Genomic DNA, 9,831 nt, shown 5'->3' on the forward strand with positions numbered 1-9,831 from the left:
TGTATTGCGTGTGTAAATCTGGCTTACACCCATTGTATGCGAATGTTAGAACCTATCACACCCGATCATCACGTGATGCTTCGGAACAACGGACCTTAGCAACGGTGCATAGTTAGGGGCAACACTTTCTTGAAATTATTGCGAGGGATCATCTTATTTATGCTACCATCGTTCTAAGCAAATAAGATGTAAAACATGATAAACATCACATGCAATCAAATAGTGACATGATATGGCCAATATCATTTTGCTCCTTTTGATCTCCATCTTCGGGGCGCCATGATCATCGTCGTCACCGGCATGACACCGTGATCTCCATCATCGTGTCTTCATGAAGTTGTCTCGTCAGCTATTACTTCTACTACTATGGCTAATGGTTAGCGATAAAGTAAAGTAATTACATGACGTATAAGTTGACACGCAGGTCATAAATAAATTAAGACAACTCCTATGGCTCCTGCCGGTTGTCATACTCATCGACATGCAAGTCGTGATTCCTATTACAAGAACATGATCAATCTCATACATCACATCCTTTTGGCCATATCACATCACACGGCATATGCTGCAAAAACAAGTTAGACGTCCTCTAATTGTTGTTGCAAAATTTTTACGTGGCTGCTATAGGTTTCTAGCAAGAACGTTTCTTACCTATGCCAAAACCATAACGTGATATGCCAATTTCTATTTACCCTTCATAAGGACCCTTTTCATCGAATCTGATCCGACTAAAGTGGGAGAGACAGACACCCGCTAGCCACCTTATGCAACTAGTGCATGTCAGTCGGTGGAACCAGTCTCACGTAAGCGTACGTGTAAGGTCGGTCCGGGCCGCTTCATCCCACGATGCCGCCGAATCAAGATAAGACTAGTAACGGCAAGCAAATTGACAAAATCGACGCCCACAACAACTTGTGTTCTACTCGTGCATAGAAACTACACATAGACCTAGCTCATGATGCCACTGTTGGGGAACGTAGCAGAATTTTAAAATTTTCTACGCATCACCAAGATCAATGGAGTCATCTAGCAACGAGGGAGAGGAGTGCATCTACATACCCTTGTAGATCACGAGCGGAAGCGTTCAAGAGAATGGGGTTGATGGAGTCGTACTCGTCGTGATCCAAATCACCGATGATCGAGCGCCGAACGGACGGCACCTCCGCGTTCAACACATGTATAGTTGGGGAAGACGTCTCCTCCTTCTTGATCCAGCAAGGGGAAGGAGAGGTTGATGGAGATCCAGCAGCACGACGGCGTGGTGGTGGAAGCAGCGGTGATCTCGGCAGGGCTTCGCCAAGCTCCAACGAGAGGGAGAGGTGTTACGAGGGGAGAGGGAGGCGCCAGAGACTTGGGTGCAACTGCCCTCTCTCCCCCCACTATATATAGGGCCCCTAGGGGGGGCGCCGTCCCTAGGAGATCCCATCTCCAAGGGGGGTGGTGGCCAAAGGGGGGGACTTGCCCCCCAAGTCAGGTGGGGCGCCCCACAACCCTAGGGTTTCCAACCCTAGGCGCAGGGGAGGCCCATGGGGGGCGCACCAGCCCATCAGGGGCTGGTTCCCCTCCGAGTTCAGCCCATGGGGCCCTCTGGGATAGGTGGCCCCACCCGGTGGACCCCCGGGACCCTTCCGGTGGTCCCGGTACAATACCGATTACCCCCGAAACCTTACCGATGGCCGAAACTGGACTTCCTATATATAAATCTTCACCTCCGGACCACTCCGGAACTCCTCGTGATGTCCGGGATCTCATCCGGGACTCGGAACAACTTTCGGGTTACCCATACTAATATCTCTAGAACCCTAGCGTCACCGAACCTTAAGTGTGTAGACCCTACGGGTTCGAGAGACAGGCAAACATGACCGAGACGACTCTCCGGTCAATAACCAACAGTGGGATCTGGATACCCATGTTGGCTCCCACATGCTCCTCGATGATCTCATCGGATGAACCAAGATGTCGACGATTCAAGTAATCCCGTATACAATTCCCTTTGTCAATCGGTACGTTACTTGCCCGAGATTCAATTGTCGGTATCCCAATACCTCGTTCAATCTCATTCCCGGCAAGTCACTTTACTCGTACCGTAATGCATGATCCCGTGACCAAACACTTGGTCACATTGAGCTCATTATGATGATGCATTACCGAGTGGGCCTAGAGATACCTCTCCGTCATACGGAGTGACAAATCCCAGTCTCGATCCGTGTCAACCCAACAGATACTTTCGGGGATACCTGTAGTATACCTTTATTGTCACCCAGTTACGTTGTGACGTTTGGTACACCCAAAGCACTCCTACGGCATCCGGGAGTTACATGATCTCATGGTTTAAGGAAATGATACTTGACATTGGAAAAGCTGTAGCAAACGAACTACATGATCTTGTGCTATGCTTAGGATTGGGTCTTGTCCATCACATCATTCTCCTAATGATGTGATCCCGTTATCAATGACATCCAATGTCCATAGTCAGGAAACCATGACTATCTATTGATCAACGAGCTAGTTAACTAGAGGCTCACTAGGGACATGTTATGGTCTATGTATTCACACATGTATTATGATTTCCGGATAACACAATTATAGCATGAATAATAGACAATTATCATGAACAAGGAAATATAATAGTAATCATTTTATTATTGCCTCTAGGGCTTCCAACACAGCTACCGTGGCAATCCACAACCTTAGAGCATGCTGGATACTACGACAGGTAGCCAAGAGCGGCGATGACATCCTTATCAAGGACGCCCCAGAACAACACCCCCCAGAAGACGACGACCCAAGAGTATTGACAGTCTTCGAGACATTCGCTTCAAATAACAAGCGCAAAAGGGCACTTCACGAGCTCAACGAAGTCTGCCAAATTGCTGTAATAAACCCATGGAACGACACGGCTATAACATTCAACGCCGGTGGCGAACCAAAGTACAGAGCAGCATGAGCACCAGCCATGTTAGTCCTCAGCACCATCGTGGATGGGTTTCGACTCACCAAGGTCCTCATGGACGACAGCAGCGGACTAAACCTCATTTAGGAGGACACACTCCATAAAATGGAAATAGACATGAGACACATCAAACAAAGTAGCACAACCTTTCGGGGAATTATTCCTAGTCGGGAGGCGCGGTGCGCAGGCAAAATCACACTTGACGTGGTATTCAGATCATCAGAGAACTATCGGTCCGAAGAAATAACCTTCCAAGTGGCCCCTTTCAGCAGCGGATATCATGCCCTGTTGGGGCGGGATGCTTTTACATGCTTCCAAGCTATACCTCACTACGGATATATGAAGCTCAAAATGCCCGGACCAAATGGTATAATCACTCTCGTCAGTGATCCAGACATAGCACTCCACGCTGAAAACAAAACCGCATCCTTGGCCCTGGAGGCGCTATCCGAAGCTCTCGCGACCGAAGAATTAACTGCACTATGCTCCACAGTGGACAGGGACAATGTGATCCTCGACAACGCCCCAAATCCACCTCATTCAAACCGGCAGAAGAAATAGTCAAATTCCAGGTCCACCCAACGGACCCCAAGAAGACAACATCCATCGTAGCTCAATTGAACCCAGCAGTTGACGCCGCACTATGAGAATTCCTGCGCGAAAACTGAGACATATTTGTCTGGCACCCTTCGAGCATGCCAGGGATCCCACGCAAGCTGGCCGAACATTGCCTCAATATATTAAAGGGGTTTAAACCGGTTAAGCAAACCCAAGCGACAAGCCATGGGGGAGGAGCTGGCCAAACTCATCGAGGCCGGATTCATTAGAGAAATCAAACATCTGGACTGGCTGGCAAACCTGGTGATGGTACCAAAGAAGGACAAATCCTGGCGCATGTGCGTCGATTTCAAAGACCTCAACAAAGCGTGCCCTAAAGATCCCTTCCCCCTCCCCCGCATTGATCAAATCATTGACGCCAACGCAGGGCATGACTCACTGTGTTTCCTCGATGCATACTCCGGATACCATCAAATCAAAATGAAGGAACCGAGCAAGCTACAACAGCATTTATTACCCCATACGGGCCATTCTGCTTCAACACCATGCCCTTTGGGCTCAAGAACACCGGCGCCACATATCAACGCATGATTCAAACATGCCTGGAGAAACGGATTGGCAAAATAGTAGAAGCTTATGTTGATGACGTCATCATCAAAACTAGGCACATGGAAACACTAATAGACGACTTACATCTTACATTCGACAACCTCAGGGCGTATGACATTAAGCTCAACCCGGAAAAGTGTGTCTTTGGCGTCCCCACTAGAAAACTGCTGGGCTTTATCGTTTCCAATAGAGGAATCGAAGCAAACCCAGCCAAAATCCGAGCTTTGTCACAATTGGCTAAACCAACAGATCTTAAGCAAGTTCAAAAACTTGCAGGTTGCATGGCAGCTCTCAGCCGCTTTTTCTCCAGATTAGGAGAAAAGGCACTGCCTCTCTATCGCCTTCTATAGCGAACCGACCACTTCGAGTGAACGAACGCGACAACAGCCGGACTAGAAGAAATAAAAACCCTTCTTGCAAGCAATCCAATCCTGGCCGCACCAAACTCCGGTGAACCGATGTTATTATACATATCGGCAACACATCAGGTGGTGAGCGCCATACTCGTTGTCGAATGAGAACAAGATGGACTTGAATTCCCGCTTCGGAAGCTAGTATACTACGTATCTACTGTCCTTACACCATGCAAATCCCGGTACCCTCATTATCAAAAAATAGCATACGCGGTCTTCATGGCATCCCGGAAGCTCCGTCACTACTTCCAGGAGTGTTCGATCACGGTGGCCTCTGAAGTAACACTAAATGACATTATAAACAACCACGATGCTACGGGCCGAATTGCCAAATGGGCCATCGAGCTCCTGCCATTTGACATTACATATAAACCACGTCGAGCTATCAAATCCCAAGTACTGGCCGACTTCATCGCCGAATGGACAGAGGCTGAACTCCCTAAAGAGTACGACACATACTCCAATTGGGTCATGTACTTTGACGGCTCCAAAATGCTGGCAGGGTTAGGAGCGGGTGTCGTTCTAACGTCCCCTACTGGAGATGTCATGTGGTACGTTCTCCAAATACTATACACACACTCCAATAACGCAGCCGAATACGAGGCCTTGTTGCATGGTCTCCGGATGGCTGTCTCCATGGGTATACAATGCCTAGAAGTGTGCGGGGACTCAAACCTTGCAATATCTCAAATAAATGGAGATTCCGACGCTAAAGATCCGAAGATGGCAGCGTATCGTAACGCAGTCATAAAAATGTTGGCCCGGTTCGAGGGGCTCGAGTTCCATCATGTGGCTTGAGAAAGTAATCAAGCGGCGGATGTTCTTGCTCGTATTGGCGCTAAGCGCGACCCCGTCCCACCTAATATTTTCCTAGAAAGGCTCTTTAAGCCATGCGTGGTATGGCAGGGGGAAAACGGCAACACTAGTCCGGACCCAAACATAACCCCAGATCCTGAAAACATCGACATAACACCGTCGACGCATCTCATCATGGCAGTCGTTGCCCCATGGACCGAACCCTTCCTGGCCTACCTTAATAGTAAGGAGCTTCCTGAGGACCAGAATGCGGCCCGCTGCAGTGTCCGGCGCTCGAAGGCCTACAAGGTTCATGATGGAGAGCTCTACAAGAAAAGCGCCACTGGAGTCCTTCAACGATGTATATCTGAGGAAGAGGGGCGGCAACTCTTGGATGAAATCCATGCCAGACTCGGCGGTCACCACGCCACAGCTCGGGCCCTTGTTAGCAAGGCCTTCCGTATAGGGTTTTATTGGCCGACGGCCCGAGCGGATGCACAAGACCTTGTCCAACGTTGCGTCAAATGCCAACTCTCTGCCAATCAAAGCCATATGCCCCCCACTGCCCTACAAACAATACCCATCACTTGGCCTTTCACGGTCTGGGGACTAGACATGGTTGGACCCCTTAAAGGGGGAAGCCATAAGAAAAAATACCCGCTGGTTATGGTGGACAAATTCACTAAGTGGATAGAAGCTAAACCGGTCAAAACGGTCGAGTCCAGCCCGGTGATAGACTTCATATACGATGTTGTGCACCATTATGGTGTCCCACACAGCATCATTACTGACAACGTCTCCAATTTCACAGCCGACGAGGTAAAAACCTGCTGTACTAATCTGGGTATTAAACTCGATTACGCCTCAGTCTACCACCCACAAACCAACGGTCAAGTCGCACGCGCCAACGGTCTTATTATGAGCGGCATCAAGCCCAGACTAGTGCGGTCTTTGAAAGAATCAGACAAGAACTGGGTTGAGGAGCTCGACTTCGTACTCTAGGGGCTGCGGACCATGCCAAACCATACTATTGGGTACATTCCTTTCTTCATGGTGTATGGTGCAGAGGCCGTATTGCCCTGCGATACTATTCACGACTCACCTAGAGTGCGTATGTACGAAGAGAGAGAAGCCGAGCTCGATCGGCAGGACAACCTAGATGCCCTGGAAGAGGAACGCGATGTCGCAAAAGCCCGTTCAGCAGTTTACCAACAGCAAGCTCGAAGATATCAAAGCAGAGAAGTACGGGCCAAGACTTACAACGTCAGCGAACTCGTTCTACGCCTCCCGAAGAAGAAAAAGGACACACTCAAGCCCAAATGGGAGGGTCCCTTCATAATTGACGAAGTTCTCACCGGAGGAGCGTACCGTCTTCACGATGCATCAAACAATCGCCTCGAGCCGAACCCCTGGAACGCGGCCAGACTACGGAGATTCTACGCCTACCGCTAAAGACATTGTTCGTCTCCTCCTCCCCTATAGTTTCCATTATTTTTTCTCTATTTTCCGATTACTTTTTTTTCTCGCTTTAAAGCTTTAAGTGCGGCTAGACCGCACACCATTGGCACATACGTCTTTAAACATGTACGCCACGTGTACCCGGGGGCTTCTCGGACAGAAGTTCTTGTCACTCCGTGAGCATCAAGCTCCTCACATATGAGTTTTTCCCATATATACCTTTTCTTTGTCATTATATGCATCGATATGACTTAAGTTTTGGCCAAGCTGGGTTGCCTGGCTCCTGTGCTTATGCCCTACGTTCCCATTAGTTCAGCTAGGGCATAAAGGGAGCACCTCTGTGATTGTTACCGCCGGGTCATCCGAATATGTGCCTCAGACTGGGTGAAGCCAAAAGTTAACGTTCTTAAGGGAATATTCGGTCGGTGAATTAAAGATGTTTCCTAAACTCACTCCATCGTGCACCCCCAGAAGTTATACAAACTGTGGTGCTCGCATCACAATTCAGACATGTACATTAAATGCATGCACACCCAGGGAAATGAACCCTTAACGGAACTATTCTCTCTGGAAGATGTTTCTTACGATATCAATGTAATATAACATAGCTTGCTGGATACAACTTGTCTGTTCAAGCAACTATGACCCCTACGCCTAGTTTTCCAAGCATACCCCGGCCTATTCGGCCGCGACGGTATTCGGAAAAACTCCACACCTTAGAGTCCAGAGGTTGAAGTGAAAAGGTCTGCCATGACAAATGATATACAATTCAGCTAGATGAGGAAAGTACACAATCACTTGGACTTGAACACCTCTTCCTCTACACCTTCCAACAGGCAGTCTAACTTACAATCCTGTTGAGAATATTTGGCGGCCACCTCTACTTGGTCATATACTATACTAACGGGAATTTCTTCCCCATTCGGCCCCACCGGCCCGACACGAGCCATGTGATTAGGATCCAACTTAGTATAGCGCGTCGTCACCATGGCCCAGGCCTCTCGCGCACCCTCTCGGTAGGCAGATATCTTCCACAGCCGGATACGCCATCGTGCTCCCTTGAATAGCTCTACCACCTTGTCCATGCTTCTTGGAGGGGAGTCGGATGGCCATAAAGCCTTGGCTACACTCCGCATAGCCTGCCGAGCTTGCTCGTGCAACTGCGACAGCTCCTGCAGAAGATCATTTGATGATCCGGACACCTCCTCTTCGGGGCGGTTCGTCAACACACCTCCAATTACAGCTATATCAGCTCCGCTACCTCCAAACTGTTGTAAGATAAAAGCGGCCACATACTGAATATGCCGCCTCAGAGCTTCTTGTTCTCCTTCACAAAGTCGGCTAGCTGCGCTCGCACATCTTTCAGTTCTTCGCTAGGTTGATGTTCGAATCCTGGAGTTTCTTTTTCTCTTCAATGACCTTTGTCAATACACGCTCGCCTGCTGCTAGCAGCTTTTTGGCTCTGTGTTCTTCGCTTCGAGCGGCATCAAGCTGCTCTCGTACTTGGTCTAAACGACCCAACACAAAGATCAGAACCCAGATTCACACTATCGGTGTAGCCTTATGAATTTTCGATGGAGGAAAATATTACCTGGAGATGCCTTGTACTTCTCCAGTTCGGCGTTAGCAGCAAGCAGCTGGCGCTGACACTTTTCTAGTTCCTGAGCCAGCTGGGTATTCTTCTCCGTAAGAACCTGGTTGTACATTGATCCTTAAATCAGTTGTTTTCAACTACTTTAAGTTTCGGGGGCTACTGGCATATGGTTATCATAGTCAGACAAAGTGAATTTACCTGCACATCTTTCAAATGTTGCTTTGTGGCCCTGCTAATCCCATCTCGAGCAGCCCGGTACGCATCGGCTGCGTTGAAGGCGTTAAATGACTCTTCCGAAAAGCCAGGATCTTGTAAAATGGCCCGGCGGTGCCGATGATTCATAGCACTCTCACTAGTAGAAAACGGAGCTTTAAAACCGGTTCGTAAGGGCCTTTAGTGCCGGTTCCATAACCGGCACTAATTGGTGGGCACTAAAGGCCCCCCCCCTTTAGTATCGGTTTGGCACGAACCGGCGCTAAAGTGCCGTGAGCTCGCGCCCTGGTATGGGGGACCTTTAGTACCGGTTGGTGTTACCAACCGGTACTAAAGTTTTTTTTTTTGAAAATTTTGGAATTTTTTTTATTATTTTTTTCGATTTTTAATTTTTCTGAATTATTTGGTGATTTAGTCTCTAATCACCTCTCTTAACTGCTCAAGTGTGGATCACTCATTCCAAATCATCTAACTTCCCGATCGGTCACCCATCCCTCTCAGTACTCCAGCCCGAGCACGCTTAACTTTCGGGTTCTATTCTCCTTCTTTTCCAAGTCCGCACTTGTTGTTTTCCTGATAATAGTAAGATGCCAATCCTATTAACCCTCAGGAGTTTAGCTTGAGCATGAAGTCACACATTTCACTGTTTGAGTTTGAAACTATTATTCTAAAAAATAGTAATTATTTAGTAATACTAATATTTCTTGAATAAGTTTGACCATAGTTTGACCACAGTTTGACCACAGTTTGACCATAGTTTGACCACAGTTTGGCCATAGTTTGACCACAGTTTAACCATAGTTTGACCAGATTTGACCAAAATTCAAAAAATTGAAATAATTATTTAGTAACACTAATATTCTTGAATAATTATGTAGTAACATTAATACTTCTTGAATAAGTAGTTTGACCAGATTTAACAATTTTTTTTAAAAAAAACTTAAATTTGACCATATCTTTTTTTCCTTTTAGAATTTGAGGATTCTAAAAAATTGCAAACAGGCCGTAGGCGGTCTCCATCGGATGCGGATTTTCGTGCTGAATTTTTTGATATATTATACATTTTTTCAGACATCGTATGCAAAAGTTATAGTCGTTTTACATTTTCCCTACACTTTTTGCAAAACATGTCCAAATTTAAGTTTTCTAATTTTCCTAACTAGTAGATGTAGTAATATAACTACCTCTCGAAGGATTTTATTTTTTGAAGTTTTTATCATTTTCTTTTGATTTTTTCA

This window comes from Triticum dicoccoides, chromosome 4A, assembly GCF_002162155.2.
Source record: "Triticum dicoccoides isolate Atlit2015 ecotype Zavitan chromosome 4A, WEW_v2.0, whole genome shotgun sequence".
Classification (NCBI taxonomy): Eukaryota; Viridiplantae; Streptophyta; class Magnoliopsida; order Poales; family Poaceae; genus Triticum; species Triticum dicoccoides.